This window comes from Podarcis gaigeae (genome assembly GCF_964106915.1).
Source record: "Podarcis gaigeae genome assembly, chromosome: 17".
In the NCBI taxonomy this organism is placed as follows: Eukaryota; Metazoa; Chordata; class Lepidosauria; order Squamata; family Lacertidae; genus Podarcis; species Podarcis gaigeae.
Window position 1 is genome coordinate 19,994,538 of NC_139694.1, and position 17,853 is coordinate 20,012,390.

General features: G+C 38.7%; 1 protein-coding gene across 32 annotated transcripts in view; it reads left to right on the top strand.

The window, feature by feature from the left end:
• Positions 1–17,853, top strand: part of PTPRD (protein tyrosine phosphatase receptor type D) — a 1,161,589-nt gene that overhangs the window by 21,059 nt on the left and 1,122,677 nt on the right. The gene's annotated exons all lie outside the window — the stretch shown is intronic.

Sequence of the window (17,853 nt, forward strand, 5' to 3'; positions counted from 1 at the left end):
AGTACTTGAGTGCCCTGACCTACAAGGAAAATAGAATGTAATATATGTTATGTAGGAGTACCAAATTTTAACCGACAGCTTGTGTGCTATAATTCTAAGCATGCTAACCTAGAAATCAATTTCACTGAAACCAACAAGGCTGATTTCTGAATAAACATGGTTAGAATTTTGTGTGTTGATGTATGTGTGTGTTATACACACAAGAGAATCCTGCATTTTAAAAATAAAATAAAATATTTATATATGGAATTGAAAAACTTGTATTCTGTCTTTTAACACAAGGTGGGGTGTGAAACAGTGGGGCATACAATTAAACTTTAGTGTTGGCATAAAAGCCAAAGCTAATAAAAAAAACCCTGCTTAAACAAATGTATATTTACTACTTGGTGGAAACTAAAAAAGTAATGGGATCAGCTGAACATGCTGTGGGAGAAAATTATACAGCTGCAGTATATAGGCTGCAATCCTGGACCCACTATAGGTTTCTCAAGTTAAACATCATTGGAATTTATGCCTGTTTACCCATTCCCACAAACAGATAAGACCAATGCAATGGGGTTTTATCTGTTTGGACAATTCCAGGAGTACCTGGATATATATATCCAGGGATGGATATATTGGATACACACACACACACACACACACACACACACACACACACACACACAAACACACAATAAACCACATTCTTTATCACCACCATCTTGCTTTTCCAGACAAAGAGTCCAAGTTACTTATTCTTCTTACATATTTTGTCGTGTTACCTTGATGGAAGTGGGGGGGGGGGAGGATTCTGAAAGGTACACAAGCAGAATTAGTATGCTTGGAGCTTGTTTAATGGATGAATATACAATTTCTCTATCAATTGCAGCTAAGACTGCAGACCATTCTCAACAGTGCACTGTACCCTCCTAGTTTTGGTGGTAGATGCAAAAGCTAACACAATACCTGTGATATTTATACCAAATCTTCTTCCTGTGTATAGAAACTATATTTGCTTAAAACATACTTAATGACTTCATAGTGAGTACTGGCACCTTCTTTTTATTTTATTTTCCCTTTTAAAAAGCACTGGTTTTATGTTCTATTTTATGCTGAATAGAACGTAAACATTAACAGTTACACAAACTGTCTTGCCTGCCTGTTGTGAGATGTGGGGATGTACTGTATTAGCTGTAGGCCAGGAGGTCAGCTGAGTGACAGAGAAACTCGAGCTGTTTACATTGCTCCAAACAAGAGGCGATTATGTGTTTATATAAAGGAGCGAAGGCATCGATAGCCAGTAAATTCTAATTGGTCAGTTGTGGATATTCTGCTCCATCCCATCTGGTCATCACTACAGGCCAATGAGGGGGCAGGATTCCACTCAGATTTAAATGATTGGCTGCGGATGGAGGGGAGGCTGGCTGGAGAGTATAAAAAGCTAGGCTCTGGTAAAGCTGTGTAGGTGTTGGTTAGTTGACGGCAAAGCTGGAAGTTGGAGTCTGGCAGTCGATATTGTTATGAGCTTGTGGGATGTGATAAACCCTAAATTCCTGGGTCCAATAGAAGTTAGAATTAATCAAGGTTTGGGGAGGTAAACTGTCCCAAGCACTGAATCCCAGGATTCAGTGCTTGAGTTAAAAAAAAAAAAATCATTAGAGGAACATAGCCTGAAAGTTCTTTATGCAAACAAAGGGGCAAGGAGATGGGTAATTAACAAAGCAGTTGCTCCATGCCAGACAGCAGAGGAGTGTGAGGCTATCCTTCCTCGAGAGGTAGTTAGCTGGAGACAATAGGCCAGAGTTTTTTAGGACTACAGTTGACAATGATGTGCTGACAAAAAAAAAGAGCTAGAGAGCATGACTGATTTTTGTTTTGGATCCAAGGCAGTTGCACCTTTGGGAAAGATGCAAGAGACCCTTTTGGAGTGTAATGGTGGGAATCTCTCCATCATAGACTCAGGCTATATATGTATGTAAATAAACCATATATCATAAAGACACAACAATCTCCACTGTGCCTCATGTGCAAAACACAAACCTGGACCCATGGAGTCTCACATCACTTGGCAACTAGGGTGGTGTGTAACAGTATTAAGGGGCTTGGGTAAAAGGGAGCTGACAAGACTACAGCTGAAGAAGAATAACTTCTGACTGTAGAAGCAACCTTCACGAGAGTTCTATTGCTAGGCATCAGTAGGATTTCTGGTGATCTGAGGAAATATAGTTGATGGACCAGGAGAAAAACTGCAGGGGAAATCATGAGGGAGAAGAGATGGTAGATCTGGTTGGAAACTTCAGATACAATACTTGGTGCCTAGCTGGTGCGTGTTAACTCTGGAGAAGTGTTACTGGGAAATTGGCTTAAGATTCAGAAACGGTGATGAACTGATGCTCACACAGCTCTCAAAGTGACAGCGACCCTGTGTTATCCTTAGACATACCATTTGGAATTAACAGTAGTCTGATTGTTTGTACATTCCTGTTCAAAGGCACTGTAACAGTTAGCCAGCTAGGTCTTTTAAGTAACCACACATAAAACTATCACCATCGGTTAGTACTGATAATTTTTTAAAATATATATATAATCAAATTTATTTTTGCAGTATATTTGCAGAGTATCAAATGGTTAAGAAAAACAGATATTAGGAAAAGCATGGAAAAGCTAAGTGTGAGCTAGTGCTCAGTAATTAAGCATGAAGGACTTTCCATATCTTTATTTAGTGTTCCTCTGGAAGGGATTAAATCAGTCATAAAGTGAGGCTGCAATCCTAAACCCATGTGCCTGGGAGGGAGCCCAAATGAACTGAGTAGCACTTATAGTTATGCTGTGAGCTTTCCCCCATTTTAATACTCTCTTCCTCTTGGCACAGAATTAATTCCTTGTACCAGACAGTCAAAGCATTGTCGGTACATCATGCTTTTGCTTAGATCAGAGCAAGTTCTGTGGCTTGACTAACAGTGATCTTTATCTTAGTCTATGACTGGCTGACAACCATTGAGATAAACCCATTCCCTCTTCGGTTGGATTTGGATTGAATCCAGAATTACTGGAGCAACAGCTTCCCTGGATCACTTTTGGAGCTAATGAAGATGCCGGGAGTATTTCTAATATGGATTTCACTGTATCTTCAGACATACCTTTTGAACTTTCATCTGATCAGCATCTGGAAACACATTTGCATTTTCTACACAGAATCTTAAGTGATATTTTTTTATTATTAAGGGCTTAGAATAAAAATCAGATTGAATTTCAGTGCATAATTAGATGTGTGTCTGATTATGTACAGGGTCAAGGACAGTTGCAGGTTTATGAGAAAAATGTAGGTGTTTAAAAGCCACAATTAATGTGTCAACTACACATATTCCCTGATATACTACCACTTTAACAGTTATCAGATGCATATTGTTTTTTGAAATGGAATAGAAAGGACAAGCAGAACAGTCCCTAGATGCAGAAGGATCACCAGTTGCCAGTGGGAGCCCAACCCACTCTCTATTAAAAAATTAGATAATTCAATTGTGCAGGATGTTACAGCAAGTGCCTTTTGCTTTCCATGAGTTCATATTGTGCATGTATGTGTAGGATTCCCAAGCAAGAAACAAAGCTGTGTTACGGAGTGATACTTCATCCTTAGATCTTGATCATATATTCTTTATAAATTATATTTGAGTCCTTGTGGGGAAAATCGATGTCTCCCTCACTTACAGTCATACTCTCAACACAAACAACAACTTTGCCTGGGGTTCGCTCTTATGTTCGTGGCCTTGACTGAATTCTGTTCATGGTGCAAAATTATTACATGAGGCAGTTTCACTGTTGAATCTGATCTCAATGTGCTACCACAAGCCTCTAGATCTGTGGTTCCCAACGTGAGGCACATGCCCCACGGGGGGGGGGGGGGGAATTTGTTTTTTAAGGGGAGCAATTTAAGAAGGAGTTATTTACAGTTAATGGCCTTTTAAGCTTCCTCCACGTGAATAGGAGTTCACGGAGTAGGGTGGGGGGCATCAGGATTTTGAAAATGCTTAAGTGGGGCATGGCCAAAAAAAGGTTGGGAACCACTGCTCTAGATAGTTGAACAAGGATGTGCCAAACTGCAGCTTAAAGCCCTTCAAGTTGAAGTTGAATGCTGGTGGAGTGTAATCGAAATCAAGAAAAATAAATCACATTTGAAAGTTAACATTAATGTAGAAATTGGGTTATAGGTTTTGAGTTCAGATAGGTCAACAGTGATCTAGTCAAACACCCTCTTCAGAGACTGGAACATAATTTGTAACCTGTTCCTTTCTTCTAGAGAAGAATCTACCAGAAATTTGGTGTTTCATATGAGAACATAAAACCACCCTAGACCAAAGTACCATCTTGTCCAGCATCCTGTTCTCACACTAGCCAAAAGATGCCTCTCGAAAGACCACAGGCAGGACAACCTTCTTGCCACTTTTAATTCCCAGCAACTGGTTTTCAGAAGTATACTGCCTCTGCCACTGGAACTAGTACAAAGCCACAATGATTAGTAGCCACCAGAGTTATCAAAACTTCTTTTGAAGTAATCCAGGTTGGTGGAAATCATTACATCTTGTGGGAGTGATACCTAAACTTTGTGCTCTGTGAAGAAATGATTTCCCTTGCCCTGCTTCTCTCAAACATTCAGCTTCATTGGGTGTTCCTTTGTTCCAGTATTATAAGAGAAAAAGGTTTCTCTAGTTGCTTTCTCAACACTCTGCATGATTTTATGGGCATTTATCACACACAGCCCTTAGTTGCCTGCCACCACTATGGCAAGGGTGCATTATCTTTGTTTTTGTTCATAACTAGAAAAGTAAAGTAAGGTTAGGGCACATCGCTTGATTTTGCACATCTAACTTGCATGTTTTGATCAGAAGACGTTCTACTAACAAAATTAAACCTACACATGGTCCTTCCATATTTTATATATGATAAGTGTGTCTGGACTGCATGCTGTATGCAGAAATATACAAACAAAAGTATGAGTTCATTCTTAATCAGTAAGCGATAGGCTCACAAAGCATTGACATCCAAATTGCATGCAGAAAAAGTCAACAGAATTAAGCATGCCTAATTCAGCATGGGATCACACTGTCATCTGGATCTGCCTATATACAAATCAGATGATTTCACCTAGTATGTTGAATGCCAATTTGCAATGGCAAGAGATGCAAAAATACAACTTTTCCATTTCCTTTTTCACAGATTGTGGCCTCCCACTCTCAATATGCATTATGTTGGGAATGTTTGAACTACAGTTCTTCTGAACCACTAGCAAATGTGTTAAGCTAAGCAGCTTCCAATATGGTTTTGAATTGGATGGGGGACCGCAAGTTGAGATTCCTTCATTGCAGGGGGTTGGACTTAGATAGCCCTCAGGATCCCTTCAAATAATTCCATTATTCTGAATTTGGTGACTATAGATCTTTTAATGGCCACAGCTATAAGCACACTTCAGAATTATTTCCAATTTTTGTGTGACTTGGTATAGGATGTAATCAATGTTAATTATGGTGTAACCCACCCACCCCAGCATTTATTAGTCATTCTATATGAGTTCCCTTATGCAGCTATTAAGAGAGGCTGCACTTCATAGCTAGTAGTTAAGTCCATGAACTGGAAGATCATTGAACAAATTGTAGCACAGGTAAAAATCATGTCCTGGTCTCAGGACGTAGTTAAAGGTAACCTTGCTGAAGCTAAGCAGTGCTACGTTTGCTCAGTAGCTGGATCAGTGACCACCTGGATATCCCATTGTGAAGAAATAAATTTTCATTTGTTTACATACTATGAAAAACCTATGAGTGATGTTACACTGTAGGCAGGACAGACCCAAGGTATTAAGTATAGGATGTTTCTGCCTACCTTAGTAGCAGGGAGGAGTATTCAAGGACTACCAGTGGACTGGGATGATCAGAGCTGTAGTTTAGCAATATATGTAGGGCCAAAGGTTCCTCACACCTGGCTCAAGTTCTCATTAAAGCATTGAGACTAAGGCTGGAATCCTAAACACTTTTAAAGTGTTTTAAAGTGTTTGAACTCAATGGGTCTATTTCTGGAAAATAAAGAATGAATAGTATTGTACTGTCGGTTGGTCGATGGGACTTGCACAAGTAACTTTCATAGTTTTTAGTTAAGAAGACTCTTCTGTGGTGCTTTACAAAATTGCAGAGGAAATAATATGGCAATACAATGAATCAAAGATAAAACTGGGAATGGGGAGTTTCTGGATTTCGAAATGAACTAGCCTGATCTATGTTTGTCAGATTAATATGTGGGTTGGAACAGAGTCCTGCACTGGAATTAATCGCCCCAGTGAATTACTTATGAGAGCTGAGCGAAAAGGCTGTGTTCTTTTTTTTCTTTATTTAAACAATAAATTGCTTCTTGAAGCAGATTGGAAAGAGACTGAGGTTGCCACATGATGTGAAAATGGAAATGACCCCCTGAAAGTGGTAAGACACAAACAACTGTACATCAAAAAAAAAAAAAAGATGGTTGCCCTGTGGATCGGTGAGGCAGACACCTTCTCCATGCACAAGCAGGATGGTTTTAATGACCTGTCCCAGTTAGTAAAGAAAACAGCTATGAGCACACTCACTGCAGATTCTGAGCCATCTTCAATGGCAACACGTGTCACATGTGTTTCAATAGTCTAACGAGGATGTTTCTGGGGGATAATCTCTGTCTAGATTATATCTGTCCAGGACAACAAGCAACACCAATCTAAATTGGTGAAAAGCACTCTGTACCATTGAGATCGGGACGCGGGTGGTGTTGTGGTCTAAACCACAGAGCCTAGGGCTTGCCGATCAGAAGGTGGCAGTTCGAATCCCCGCGACGGGGTGAGCTCCCATTGCTCGGCTCCTGCCAACCTAGCAGTTCGAAAGCACGTCAAAGTGCAAGTAGATAAATAGGTACCGCTCCGGCGGGAAGGTAAACAGCATTTCCGTGCACTGCTCTGGTTCGCCAGAAGCACCTTAGTCATGCTGGCCACATGACCCGGAAGCTGTCTGCAGACAAACGGCCTATAGAGCGAGATGAGTGTGCAACCCCAGAGTTGTCCACGACTTGACCTAATGGTCAGTGGTACCTTTACCTTTACCATTGAGATCATTAACTGAATCAGGGACAGTGAAGCATAGAATTAAACTGGAGGACTTCATCTCCCTTTTTTTTTGTAATAATCCTCCCTAACCAAAACAGCCCTAACTTACACATATAAGCATATAAAATACACAGTTTTATCCTATTTTAATTATAGGAATGGCTAAAAAACTAATGTCCAAAATGTATCTAATTGGCGTGATAGATGTACAAATTAACCTATTTGGCTTACTAACATTTTGGCAGCAAACCTACATTTTTTATTTATACCCACCTGTGTAATGAGTGCCAGAGAGATAAATGATTAAGGGATTTCCCCATAGCTACCGAACATATGGTGCATTCCAGTATTCTGTTGTACCCACCATGGTATTGTTTTGATAACAAATGCTTTGCATAACAATTTTTATACATGTGCTTCTCATGATAATTGATTAATTTATTTAATGGGGGAAAGGCACTTCCATAATTCATCATAGTCCTGCCCCCTTGTAAAGTTTCTGTTCTCAATTTATTGATTTGTGCTCTGTCCAAACACTGAAAGGGAGATGTGATTAAAACAGGTATTGAGGTATTCATGATAGTAGAAAAGCATTCCTTTTCTAGGTAATGTTGTTTGTGAAATAGAAGAGCCCTCAACTCTATAAGCTACATATTATCAAGCATAAATCAGAACTGGCACAATCTAACTGAAGCTGAGCACTTTTCAGTCTCAGTTGTTTTCCTTTCTCCACTGAAATATATGCTTACCTTCAGCTTGCATTGTGTTCTCAAGTTTTCATTTTTAGCCATTATATTAGCAAGAAATTACTAAATGTTCCTATATCTTAAAGGGATTCAGCTAGTTGAAAAGGGGAGTATATCTTCTGAAAACACAGGGGGGGAAAACCCAAAACAAAACCATTGAGTGGTTACGGTTACCATTTATGGATCATTTATCTGTGTGCATCTTTTGGGGGATGGGGGTTTCAACCCCAAAAATTCTTAGGAGATATCATTAGACTGGTACAACGTATAATGCTAAAATCAATGCGGTGAGAAAATTAAATTTTACTGAGAGCCTTTAGGCAAAGTGCAATGTTAAAAATGCATCTTAGTTTCCCTTGTGGTTCAGAGGAAAGGGAAGAAATGGAATCTGGGTTAGCTGTCAGCAAACAACATTTTTTTATATATAAACTGGCTAGACAGCCTGTGAACTAAACTCTTAATGCTTACTTCCTTGATTACTTAATATTGTGAAAATAACCAGTCTAATTTGATAATTTGAAAGGTCAGAAGCTTCCTTAATCCCATTTTCTTCAAAGTTTGTCAGAATCAATGAGTAGATTTTTCCTGCCAGGAACAAGATTTTATTGAAGGAAAACTGATTTATGTTAACTTATACAGCAATGACATCTGAATCCCTAGAGAGTGAATGTGAATATGAGAGAAGCCTGAAACAGAATACAGTGTTTGTGGTTTATCTGAAAAGCAAACCAGCTTCTCCCCCCGTCCCTACCTCCACTTTTTCTTTTATGAGATAAGCATTTTCAGCCGTCATCATCAATGATCACTATCCTGGTTGGAAGACATTTGAAATGTATGCAGGACAGATGGTATGTTGAACAAGCATACATCAATTAGTTTACAAGAAAATTCAAACTTTCTACATGAAATTATGCAAATAAGTGAAATGATGGAAACTAATGTATTAACTGTTGCAAATTAGATGACTTTTTTTTGGTCTAATTGCACTCACAGACTGAAAATTGTGCACTACCGTAAGACACTAAAGCAACATGAAATGTAAATCAAAGTTGCGACTTATGTAAAAGATTGCATTGGGATGCATGAAGAGAATTATAATTAGGACAGAATTCGCTCAGAATAAAGGCCTACTATTAGGCATCAATTTAAGACTACGAGAGTTTGGGAATGCATCCAAGTCTTGTTCTTCCTGCTTCTCAGTAATATCTGGTGATAATTAATGTGTGAAATAGAAGGGAGGTGAGGATAATTATGATGTGATGACGTCATGTCATGAGTTCTGAATCCGGATAGGTTGTGAAGGTGATACTGGTCTACCGGTGGTTGGTGGGGTTGCAGAGATTGGAAAATGTTTATTGAATATATGGAAATTAATTGTGTACAGCTGAAAACACTTAAGATAAATTCAACAGTGTAAATAAGTTTTGATGGATGCAATAATGGAAAACCGATTGGTATAGTTTTTGGAAAATATGCAGGGATATATGTAAATTGAACCATGGAAAGAGAGGCAAGGAAGTCATTGATATCTTAAATAAGTAAAATGTTTATTTGAAATTGTAAAACAGAAAATTTAATTAAAATTATATTTAAAAAAAGAACAAATAAATAATTGTGCAATTCCATACAGATAATGTGAAACATCATTGCAGAACTGACAAATAAATTCTTTCAGGCTCACTATTATCTTTGCCTGTAGTAATCCACCACCCATTTAAGTTGATGGGGATCCAACACTTATTTATTGATAATGAACTGTTATATCAGGGGTTTTTTAAAAAAATATATATGACATGATTGATCATGGGATATATCCTGGGGCGAGATGACTGAGGAATATGGGACAGAGTAGGAAGCAGACTGAGGAACAAGTACAACTGGAGGAAAGAAGAGCCTGAATAGAAATGGGTTGAAGACAGGCAATTTAGGGTCAAGGAGAAAACAGAGTGGTGGCAAAACCTTCACAGGAACAGATATACTGTTGTCTATAAGAAAGCAAATAGGCATCAAGTGCTAGGGAAATGAGTTTGGTGCTTTTCACTGCTAAGTCTCCTAAAGCACAAACAGATACTAGAAATGGCAAGAATGTAATGTACTGATTATATTTAAAACCTGCAGCCTTAACTACTGAAAAAAGAGTAAAAATACTAGTGACTCATTTCATGGTTAGTATTAAAAATAAATTATTATCATTATTACTATTAGTAGTAGTAGTAGTACATCACCTTCAGCCAGTACATTGTCACACTGCCTAGTGTTTTTAGGGTATTAATGAAAACTAGCTGATCTGACTCTTAAATTATATATTCTGTGATGAACCTGACCTTAGTCAACTTGACATGACTAGCTTCCCCATTGCCGGGGGGTGGGGGGAGTTAGCAAAGCTTGAAAACCAGGCAGTGCTGAATGAAATATGTGAATTTTAATTTCCTTGACATACTTAGGGAATTCAATCTTTGCGAATTCCAGTATATAATGGCCTGATCTGCACTTTTGGACTAAGCTGCAGATTTGGATTTACCACCGAAGGGATTTTGCCCTCCTCTGAATTTTGCGATGAAGTCCAAATGTATCAAAATGCATTTGAACTTAAGTATGTATTTTGAGAAAAATATATGCATTTAAATATATTTAAAATGTATTTATGTTGAGAGAATTTTATACACACACACACCAATATATGTTCTTCCTGATGTTTCATTGGAATCTCCTTTCAGTAATCAGTAATCCATTTTGAAGGCAATGTCTGTGTATCATAAAAATACCTCGGGTTACATACGCTTCAGGTTACACACTCCACTAACCTAGAAATAGTGCTTCAGGTTAAGAACTTTGCTTCAGGATAAGAACAGAAATCGTGCTCCAGCGGCACGGCAGCAGCGGGAGGCCCCTTTAGCTAAAGTGGTGCTTCAGGTTAAGAACAATTTCAGGTTAAGTACGGACCTCTGAAATGAATTAAGTACTTAACCCGAGGTACCACTGTATTGGTTATATATATATATATATATATATAACATATATCTATACTATAACATATCTATAACATATATTGGTTTAATGCAGAAATAGACCGGAATTATGAATAAAATGTGCAAAACTTGCACTTACTGGAAACAGACTGATTCATGCATCCCTTGGTGTGCTCCTACTTGTGATACACAGAAGCAACAAAGGACCTGTTATAGGATAAGATATGTTTGGACACAGTAGTGTCTGGGAGCTGGCCCCTGGACAATGCCTTCAAAATGGATTACTGATTACTGAAAGGAGATTCAGACTAAACATCAGAAAGAACTTTCTGACAGTAAGAGCTGTTTGACAGTGGAACAAACTCCCTCAGGAGGCTGTGGATCCTCCTCCTTTGGAGGTTTTTAATCAGAGGTTGGATGGCCATCTGTCATGGAAGCTTTAGTTGAGATTCGTGCATTGCTGGGGGTTGGACTAAATGACTCTGGGGGTCCCTTCCAACTCTATGATTCTTAGAAAACTGTAGCAGTGCTACTTCTGCAATAGGAACAAATCAAAATATCTCCTCAGTTCTAGTCCATTATTATCCTGTAGTTCTATGATGCCTTAAGCTCTGCTGCAGTTGATTTCTGATGAAAAAAAAGAGAATTCCGATGATGGGTTTTACCCCTCAAAACATAAAACAAACCACTGCTACACAACCCTGACACCTTTTATTCTTTTGATTTCTATACAAATAAAAATACTGTAAATGCCAGTGTGGTGTAGTGGTTAAGAGTGGTAGACTCATAATCTGGGGAACCGGGTTCACGTCTCCGCTCCTCCACATGCAGCTGCTGGGTGACCTTGGGCCAGTCACACTTCTTTGAAGTCTCTCAGCCCCACTCACCTCACAGAGTGTTTGTTGTGGGGGAGGAAGGGAAAGGAGAATGTTAGCCGCTTTGAGACTCCTTAAGGGGAGTGAAAAGCGGGATATCAAATCCAAACTCTTCTTCTTCTTCTTTTCAAAGGAGAGACATATATTTTCTCCAGCACCCCAGTGAAGTATTAAAAATAATAAGTAAACAAGATATCAAACCTTCAATAAATTTTTTAGAAGGCTTTTGTGCCAACCTTTTAAAAAAAGATGTTATTTTGTGGCTTAGGGAAAGTATTATAGTTGTTTGTTAAACATTTTTCTTTGTTGGAGAACTACATTCCATGGCCTCATCTATCAGCAGAAGCTGTTCCCAATTTAGCAAACTTCTCATGGCTTAAAATAAGCTTATCCTGCATTTCTCATAGTGTAAGGTCCAAAGGTGAGCATTTCATCGCAGTGGTTCAGGCACTGGTAACTTTTAGACTGGATTACTGCAGTGCATTTTATGTGGGGCTTTTCTTTCACTTGTTCTGGAAACTGCAGTGAGGGCAGAATGCTGCAGCACAATTGCTTACTTGAGTATTGCCACCATAATATATCCCTCTGTGCTCATAGATCTTCACTGGCAGAGAGTTCACTACTAGGTAGAGTTCAGGTTGTTACTTTGTTGTTGTTTAGTCATGTCCGACTCTTCGTGACCCCATGGACCAGAGCATGCCAGGCACTCCTGTCTTCCACTGCCTCCCACAGTTTGGTCAAACTCATGTTGGTAGCTTCGAGAACACTGTCCAACCACCTCATCCTCTGTTGTCCCCTTCTCCTTGTGCCCTCCATCTTTCCCAACATCAGGTTCTTTTCCAGGGAATCTTCTCTTCTCATGAGGTGGCCAAAGTTTTACTACTGTGATATAAATCCATATGTTTTGGCAGAACTATCCAGATGCATGATTTGGTTATATCTGTTTTTAAATTTGTTTAACATTTTTCTGTGTTTATTATTTTTAAAAGTTTTAATTTCTTTAAATAATTTTAAAATGTTTTAAATATGACTTTATTTTATTTTTAACTGTGTTAACTATATATATATATTTAATCACAGATGTATGGTGTTCTATTGAGAGGAAGTGTGGAATAAGAATTAAATCAATTTTTTTATATATATAAATAAATCTTAAAGAACAAAAAAAAGGGCTCTTGCTGCATATTCAGTCCTACTGTGTGAAGTCAGGACTGAATATGTTTCTGTTATTCAAATCAAAGGGCATGATAATTACCAAAAGGTCCCATAAATACTTATTACATTATGGCCTCCTCCACACTTTAATTCTGTTCAGAATCATCTGCATGGAATATTGCCCTAATATTTCCTCAAAGAAAAACAGCTTGACAGTTTCCTTCTGTGTGTATAAAGTATTTCATATAGTACATAACTTATTAACATTAATTTTGAGAGTAGTTTAATTATATCAGGTGAATAAACCAGTATATCTAGAGGTAACGAGTGATGATGAAAGGCGAAACACAATATGTGTCCTAGATTTCCCTGGTATTTGGCAAATTGCTGTACTTTGTTGAATGCTGTGACAACTGGGGGAGCGATTATTGAATGAAAGATGTAAGTTATGTGCCTTTTAGGCTGGCTTTTCCATTTAATTCTTCGGATAATTTGCACTGCACATCAATCTCAGACCTTAGGTGTAAAGGCCAGCACCATTAGCCAGTTCCTTGCATATATTGTAAGAACAGACTTCAGGTTTGTGCACTAAATAGTCTAGTAGTATGGGAAGATATTTATAAGGTAAATACTTTCTCCTGCATTTAGGTTTGTTACAAAAAGCACCCACCTACCCTGAGAAGTATATTTCAAAAGGTCTCAAAACCATGTTTGTTTGGGGTTTAGTTTTGCTTCACAGTTTTCAGCATGCACTGTCGTTGCTAAAATAAGCATCCAGCTGTCAAGTCCTGCACCACATTTTATTATAGATTTGACAGTAGGCATAGTAAAGCTGGTGGGGGAATGTCTTCAAGATTCTAACCGTATATGCCTACTATTCCTAGGACTATTTAAAACTAGCTAGGTTTCTCCTGTGCCAGCTCCACTTGTTTTGAATGGATTTGAGTGGCAACAAATAACTTGCTAATGTCTTTAATTATTTTATTGTTCATGGTGGGATGCACTCAAAATGAAACACCATGAGAAAAACCTGACTGGACCTGTATCCAAAACTAATATATATATATATATATATATATATATATATATATATATATATATATATATATGCAGGTTTTGGTGTCCTCGGGTGTCTTCCCGTGTAAAAGTTGGGGTGTCTAGGCGACGTTTCGACGAGGTCTCACTCGTCATCTTCAGGCTGGTGCTTTCGGCTTCTTGTTACTGGAACAGAGCCTCGGACTTCTAGTTTCTCGTAGGTTCTTGTCAGCTGGAAGGTTTCCTCCCCGTAGAGGTAAGATATTTGCTTTCGTAGATTTTCACGGGTACAGGAATGCAGGTTTTGGTGTCCTCGGGTGTCTTCCCGTGTAAAAGTTGGGGTGTCTAGGCGACGTTTCGACGAGGTCTCACTCGTCATCTTCAGGCTGGTGCTTTCGGCTTCTTGTTACTGGAACAAGTAACAAGTTACTGTTCCAGTAACAAGAAGCCGAAAGCACCAGCCTGAAGATGACGAGTGAGACCTCGTCGAAACGTCGCCTAGACACCCCAACTTTTACACGGGAAGACACCCGAGGACACCAAAACCTGCATTCCTGTACCCGTGAAAATCTACGAAAGCATATATATATATATATATATATATATGCTTTCGTAGATTTTCACGGGTACAGGAATGCAGGTTTTGGTGTCCTCGGGTGTCTTCCCGTGTAAAAGTTGGGGTGTCTAGGCGACGTTTCGACGAGGTCTCACTCGTCATCTTCAGGCTGGTGCTTTCGGCACCACACCCCCTCTACAGTATTTATAGGAACTCAAACATTGAGATCCCGCTCTGTTCCAGTAACAAGAAGCCGAAAGCACCAGCCTGAAGATGACGAGTGAGACCTCGTCGAAACGTCGCCTAGACACCCCAACTTTTACACGGGAAGACACCCGAGGACACCAAAACCTGCATATATATATATATATATATAAAATATTTTCAAACCAGTGCTGTGATGAGTAACTTGGACTTTGTGATTGGTTTTCTTACAAAGTAGCAAATAATGTGTATTTATATAAAATGGTTGTTACTCTGTTTATGTCTTATAACCATAATACAGAGTCATGTTACAGAAGACATAGGATGTACAAAATTTATTCCATGTTGTATCATGAAGCTGGTATCCTAAAGGGACAGTTCCATGCTGTGTGAGATAACTTATATCTAACTGGTCAAATACGTTTCCACAGGTTTTGACACTGATCATTGTCTTCTGTGTTTATATTTTTGTATTTATAGTTTGTATTTATAGCATGAGGATATCTTAAACCATTTTTTTCTATTTATTCTTCTGCTTATAACTGTTTCTGCTCTCCAGCCCCCTTTTCAGCTGAAAACTTGCCAACCAACATGACTTTAAAAGATTAAGAGTACCCCAAAGCTGCCTTGTTGAATGGTTTCCTCTTTGAGGATCTTTTCTCACAGGACAGTGGATATCTAGAGAATAATAATCATGATATTTTGCACTTCTTTACAGTCTTTTATCAGAAATTCACAGAGCCCTGTAGAAACATTAAACGTGCCAAATATGACCATCAAGTACAGTCAAAATGAAGGCAGAATAAAGGACCTGTCATATTTTGCAGATCCTGGGATGATGTTGCTCCAGAGCTAAGAACAACTCATAGGTGTTGACTTAGCACCATTGACGAAATCTGAAAATATTTGTGGGAAGAATTTGTAGCAGAAATCCATTCTGTTTTTATTCCCCCTCAGCTCTGTATGCTGACCTGAAAGTCTCTGAGTTTAGTAGCTGACACACCGAGTAAAACAGTGTTCAGAAGGGAAGACCTTACACAAACATAACCTTTTGCTAGCTACAAGGCAGAAGGGATAGAAGTCTGGATAACAGGACATCTATTAAAGTTCTAATCCTAGAAGTAGAAACTAACTAGCGGTGTTGTGCCAGGATCTTGGTGTTGGTTGTTGAAGTAGAGAGTGGTCATCAACTAAAATTTACCCAGAGTAGACCCACTGAAATTAATGAACATGACTACATTCATTTCAATAGGTTAACCCTTGAACAAATACCATCCTGAGATGGGCTCATAGGAACAGCTGATGAAAAAGTTACCTAGTTAAATTTAAATAGTTCTGTTTCAAAATAGTTAAAATACCGTATAAGATAAAAAGACAGAGTAACTAGGTTGAAGTTGATTTAGATAATATGTATTTTACCATGATTTACTTGTTTAACATTTTCAAACGCAGTGAGTTTCTTTTCCACAAACCCACAAAAGCAAACTAATTTACTCAGATCTCAACATTATTTGCTTGAAAAAAAATGTTATACTTTCATTTTGGTTATCAGAATAAGTGTACTAATACCTACATTAAATCCTTCTCATCCTCTCAATGATAAGTACTTTATAAAAGTCAATGTAGTTATATCATTGCTATGGAACTTCCTTCTATTAGACATGTGACAAATCTCTGTGCTTCAGTTTTTCCAGAAGACTATAATTATGGTGGCATTTCAGACATGAAGTTTATTAGTTAGGTAATGGTCTGCCCCAATAACGTTCTCTCTGCATCTGTAAAAAAAGAACCCCTGCAATGTTGAATTTGTTAAAGTTTCAAATTTCATACTATTTTTATTGTTAGCCAATGTGTGTGGGCATTTGCCCAGAAAATTAGCATAAACATATTCTAAATAATCACCACCACTATCACAAAGGACAAGTTTATACTCTTTGGATTAGAAATAACCACTGCACTTGCTTTTGAGAACCAGTCATTATACTGTTCTTGAACGTTTAGAGCATGAGTGGGGAGACTGCATCCCCACTACAACTTCCACCACCCCTAACCCTTGATCTTACTGACTAGAATTGATGGGGATTTGAGGTCTTTATATTCTGAGGGCCACATAGCTCAAAGATAGGTCTTCTCTTCCTGTATATGTTTTTTCAATGCTTTCAGGTGCTGAAAATTGATGGCAGGTCAAACTTGGTCCTGACTGAGCATTCGGGATAAAAAAACTAGATGAAAGTGATCTAGCAGTTGGGACGCTTTGTTGTTCAACACTCTCAGTATTGACAGCATCATTCCCTTTCTGATGATCATAGAATCGTAGAATTGTAGAGTTGGAAGGAACCCCAAGAGTCATTTAATCCAATCCTCTGCAATGCAGTGAATCTTGGCTAAAGCGTCCATGACAGATGGCCATCCAACCTCTGCTTAGAAACCTCCAAGGAAGGAGAGTTCACAACCTCCCAAGGGAGACTATTCCACTGTTGAACAGCTCTTACTGTCCAAAAGTTCTTCCCTGATGTTTAGCCAGAATTTCCTTTCTTGTAACTTGAAGCCATTGGTTCGAATCCTACCCTCCAGAGCAGGAGAAAACAAGCTTGCTCCCTCTTCCATGTGACAGCCTTTGATCAGAGGGCATATATTATGCCTCCCTTCATCTGAGGATCACAGGGCAGTTGACACATAAAAACACAAAAATGCATACTATAGTAACAAACCAAAGCAATACCCCCACAACACACAGACACACACACAGAGAGAGAGAGAGAGAGAGAGAGAGAGAAGGTGCTGGGTGAGCCTTCTATGAAGCAAAACATGACAGAATAAAAAAGTTATTTTAGTAATAAAACAGTTTACAGTCACTTTACAGTTTAGGCGCCACACAAGGTTGAACAGTGTATGAGCCAAGGCAAGGCAAGAAATCAAGAACAGAGAGCTCTAATTTGCTTGGGGAGCAAGTCAGAATAAGCAGGTAATACTCTAGATGGCTAGGTGACTTATATTCAGGGCTTTTTTTCCAGCTGAAACGTGCTCGAACTTAGTCCCAGCACCTCTCAGGTGGGTTCCATTGCCATTCTAAGAGAACATGGTCAGTTCCAGCACCTCTTTTTCTAGAAAAATAGCACTGCTTTTACTTTTCGCAGAATGAGTTGTTAGTAAATAAATCTGGTCCAATGACAACAACAGTGGTGAGTCCAACTTTTAAATTTCTAGAGAAGGA